This window comes from Passer domesticus, unplaced genomic scaffold (assembly GCF_036417665.1).
Source record: "Passer domesticus isolate bPasDom1 unplaced genomic scaffold, bPasDom1.hap1 HAP1_SCAFFOLD_232, whole genome shotgun sequence".
NCBI lineage: Eukaryota > Metazoa > Chordata > Aves > Passeriformes > Passeridae > Passer > Passer domesticus.
Window position 1 is genome coordinate 42,501 of NW_026990011.1, and position 5,000 is coordinate 47,500.

Consider the following 5,000-nt stretch of genomic DNA (forward strand, 5'->3'; position numbering starts at 1 on the left):
TCCCCGGCCGGAGGTCCTCGGAGCTCCGGGGGTAGACCTGTTGGCCGCGGCCCGGGCCCTTACCTCGGGGGGCCGGGCAGACCTGCTGTTCCCGGTCGGAGGTCCTCGGACCTGTTGTCCCCGGCTGGCCTTCGCCTACGGCCGCCTCGCCCGTGGGTAGACCTGCTGTCCCCGGCCGGAGGTCCTCGGCGCTCCGGGGGTAGACCTGTTGGCCGCGGCCGGCCTCGGAGTTCCGGGGTAGACCTGTTGTCCCCGGCTGGCCTTAGCCGACAGCCGCCTCGCCCGTGGGTAGACCTGCTGTCCCCGGTCGGCCTCCGCCCCCTGGCGGCCGAGCCCTCTGGCGTGCGCTTGGCTGAGGAGCCGTCCTCGATCGGACGCGCAGCACCCCCGCGGCCCGGGCCCGCGAGCCCGTGCGAGGCGGGCGGCCCGCACGACCGGCAGGCTCGTGCCCGCTCCAGGGGGCGCGCGCAGCGGCTCGCACGCGCCCTTTCCTCCCGAAAGCCGGGAGGCGAAGGCGGCCGACTTTCGCCGCCAGCCGGACGCACGCCCGCCCCCCCCCCCCCCCACCTCCCCCCCCCCCCCCCCCCACCCCCGCAGACAGCCTGCCCGCCTCCCGCTGCCCCGACCGAAAGGGAAGGAGAGAGCCTTTGGGCGCCGGCGGCACTGCCGCCGCCCCCGTGGCCCGAGCGACGGCGGCCCGGCTCCCGGCTCGATTGCCGCATCGCTCGCTCCCTTCGGCCGCTCTCCCCGCTGCCGTCCTGCCGCGGGCTGGGCCGGGGCCAGGGGTGAGCGGGAGGGAAGGAAGGAACGCCATCAAACCAAAAGGCTCGGCGAGAGACGAACAGAAAGTTTCCCGGAGAAAGGGACGGTGCGCTAGGCATCCCGCCACCGCCCGCCCGCCCCGCCCCGCCTCTGCAGCAGGCTCTCGCCCTGCTGGCCGAACCTCCCGGCTGCCTCGGTGTCGGCCGGCTCCTCGCCCGCCCGCCCGCCCGCCCGCCGCTGCCGCTGCCGCTGCCGCTGCCGCTGCCGCTGCCGCTGCCGCTGTGCAAACAGGCCGATGGGAGCCCGGGGTGGGGGGGGAGAGGGCTTGAAAAGTCTGAAGGTGGCGCCAGGGCGTCTGAGGGGGGGAGGGCGGGGCGGCCCCAACCGTCATTGGGCGGAGGCCGGGAAAGTCTGCAGGCGGCAGCAGGGAGTCTGGGGGGGAGGGGGGGTGAGGGCGGGGCGGCCCCAACCGTCATTGGGCGGAGGCGAGGAAAGTCTGCAGGCGGCAGCAGGGAGTCTGAGGGGGGCAGGGCGGGGCGGCCCCCCAACCGTCGTGGCTGGCCGGGGGGGCGGCCGCGACAGGCAGGGCAGGGACCAGGGCAGGGACCAGGGCAGGCGCGGGGACGGGGACGGGGACGGGGACGGGGAGAGAGGGCACGCGAGAGGGCGCGTGCCTATGGGCGGGGGGGGGCGGTGTGGTGCTCTGAGAGAGCGGCATCGGGATGTGAGTGCGTGGAGCGGGTGTGTGTCCCCGTGTCTGTCTGTCGCTCTCTGTGCGGACAAGGGCCGGCGGCTTCGTGGTGCCGGCCACGGGCGCCTCGCCACCGAGCCCCCGCGGCCCCCCAGAGCCACGCCGAGTGCTGAAGACCTCTGCGGACCGTGAAAGAACCCGTCCGAAAGCGGCCGCCCGTGTGCCGGCGGCGGCTGCCCCGCCGCCGCCGCCGCCGCCGCCGCCTCCTCTCCCGGTGGGCGGGGCGGGGCGGGTCGAGCCGAGTCGCGGCGTGGGGGGGGCGGGCAGAAACCCAAGAAAAGCCAAAACCAAACCAAACAAACGACAAAAGAAAAAAACAAACAGACGGAAAAAAACAAAACAAACAAAACCCCACCAAACCAACCCCGGGGGGGGGAACCAAAACCAAACCCAACAATAAAAGCCCCCCAAAGAAACACCAAAAAAAGCCCCCACCAGCCCACCAACCGAACCACAAGCCACAAGCCCCACGCCCACTCCCCCCCCAAAAAGCCCCGAGATCTAGCATCAAACAAAAGCAAAGCAAAGCAAAGCAAAGCAAAGCAAAGCAAGGCAAGGCAAAGCAAAGGAAAAACAACAACAACAATACCAACCAGAAAACCCCCCACACACAAAACCCCCCCCCAAGAAAAAAATCCAAAAGAGAAAAAGCCCCAACCAAACAAAACCAAACAAAACCAAACAAAACCAAACCCAACCAAAAAAAAAAAAAAAAAACCCAAAAAAAAAAAAAAAAAAAAAAAACAAAAACAAAAACAAAAACAACCAACAAAACCCAAAACCAAAAACCACCCCCACAACGCCCACCAAAAAAAAAAAAGCCTCCAAAAACCCCAAAACCTCGAAAATATGAATTGGTCTTAGAAATGGGGGGGGGGGGGGGGGGGGGGGGGGCGGGGAAGGGGGCTTCATTGAGTGGGACAGGGCTGATAGAGCCGTCCGGCTCCGGGGCGTTACGAGGCCGTGAGCTGCCCCCGGCTGTGCAGGCTTGGCGGGGTCAGCGAGGCGCCCGAACCCCGGGCGGCGAGCGGAGAACAACAGGTCTACCCTAGCTCTGCAAGGACACCAGGTCTACCCCCGGCTTCGGGAGGGGACACCAGGTCTACCCCGGCTTCGGGAGGGCAGCCAACAGGTCTACCCCGGCTTCGGGAGGGCAGCCAACAGGTCTACCCCGGCTTCGGGGAGCCAACAGGTCTACCCCGGCTCCGGGAGGGGACACCAGGTCTACCCCGGTTCCGGGAGGGCAGCCAACAGGTCTACCCCGGCTTCGGGAGGGGACACCAGGTCTACCCCGGCTTCGGGGAGCCAACAGGTCTACCCCGGCTTCGGGAGGGGACACCAGGTCTACCCCGTCTTCGGGAAGGGAGCCAACAGGTCTACCCCCGGCTTCGGGAGGGGCCACCAGGTACTACCCCGGCTTCGGGAGGGGACAACAGGTCTACCCCCGGCTTCGGGAGGGGCCACCAGGTACTACCCCGGCTTCGGGAGGGGACAACAGGTCTACCCCGGCTTCGGGAGGGGACACCAGGTCTACCCCGTCTTCGGGAAGGGAGCCAACAGGTCTACCCCCGGCTTCGGGAGGGGACACCAGGTCTACCCCGGCTTCGGGAACGGACACCAGGTCTATCCCGGCGCCGGAGAGGACGCCAGGTCTACCCCGGCTCCCCGGGAGACACCAGGTCTACCCCGGCTCCGCGCCCGCCCAGGCTCGGCGCGGTCCCCGGGCGGCGGGCGCTGACGGATGACAACAGGTCTACCTCGTTCCGAAGGGACTTAGTCACATTTCGGCCGGCGCCGGGTAGACCTGTTGTCTCAGCCGGCTCCGGAAGTTCACCAAGGGGTCGCTGTTTTCGGCCGCCTCCCGCTACGTCATGCTAGGAGGCGGCCTGCGGCGGCGCTCCTTCCCGGTCGATTTTCATCGGTCCTCTTGGAGGCGCCGGCGGCCTTGGACTTATCTGTCCGTACTATGGGAGCGAGGTGACGGGCCGCGTCCCCGCAGGCAGGGTTCTCCGCGCCTGTGTCCGATGGCGGTGGGCTGGATTGGCCGCGCGTGCCGGTGGCGCCAGGGTTGGAGAGCACGCCGCCTAACCGAGGAACGAGTCGCGTGGCTTTGTTCCCGGTTCCGTCCGTGGTTGCCCCAGCGAGGTTTGGCGCAGTGTGGAGGGCCCCGAGGGAGAGAGATGTGGTGCGACCGATCGTGGGGCGCGAGAGAGACGTGTGTGGAGCCCGAAAGGGGCCGGTCCCCGCGGAGCCGAGAGAGAAGAGACCGAGGGCGAGCCGGGGGAAAGGGGCCGGTCCCCGCGGAGCCGAGAGAGAAGAGACCGAGGGCGAGCCGGGGGAAAGGGGCCGGTCCCCGCGGAGCCGAGAGAGAAGAGACCGAGGGCGAGCCGGGGGAAAGGGGCCGGTCCCCGCGGAGCCGAGAGAGAGAGTCGAAAAGCCGTGTGAGAGCCCCTCGCTGGCCGAGGTGAGGTGGAGAAAAGCCGTGAGCGTGTCCTGCTCCGGCCCGGCCCGGTGGCGGGCGAGGCGGCGGCGCCTCGTCCCTTGTGTGTGGCTCGGCCTTAAGCCGGGGCCCCGCTCGGCGGGCGCTTTTTAATTTTTTTCTATTTTGTTTTATTTCCCCCCCCCGGCAGTCGGAGGGTGGACGCGGCTGGGGTTTTTCCTGGCCCTTGCTCCAAGAGCCCCGAGGATGGCCCGCTCGGCCGAGGTGGCGGCGTCCCGTCCCCCGCTCCCGACCTGTTTGCCAGCGTGTCCTCCGTGTCGGAAGGGCGGCGGGGGACGCGCAGTGGGACGCGCGGCCTGGCCTCGGCCTGCTGCGTCGCTTGAGGGGCTCGGCGACGGCAGTCGCCCGATGAGCCGGGGTGGCGCCACCGCCGTCCCCGGCCTGTGGTTTTTTTTTTTTTTTTTTTTTTTTTTTTGTTTCGGCGTTGTCCCCCTTCCTCGGCCTTAAGCCGGGGACCCGCGTAGCGGGCGGATTTTTCCAGGGGCAGAGGCCGGCCGCGGTGGCCGGCCTTGCCCTAGCACGGACCCGGAGCCCGACAGAGAGCCCCCCGGCATGTCGAGGGCGAGGCGGCGGCGCCTCGTCCTACCTCGCTTTGCGGGTGGTGCGGCTGAGCCGCTTCCGCCAGGGCAGGCTGGGTTTCCACCGGGGGTCCGTTCACGTTGCCTTTTTTTTTTTGTTAGCGAGCCGGCGTGCGGGCGGAGTGGGGGCTGCCCGGCCGGCCGTCGTTGACGGTCCCCCCCCCCCCCCCCTTTCCGGCGGCCTTAAGCCGCGGCACCCGAGAAGCCGCGCGACAAAGGTGCGCGGGCCACGCAAGCCAAGGTGTGCAGAGAGAGAGAGAGAGCGAGAGAGAGAGGGGCGAGATGCCGGTGGGTCGCCCCTCGGCCCGGGCCCGCGGCCCCTGTGGTTAGCACGGGTCCGTTGCCGAACGCGCGCGCCATGTGCCTTTTTATCGTGCCGTCCCCGCCCGGCTTTTTTTTTTTTTTTTTT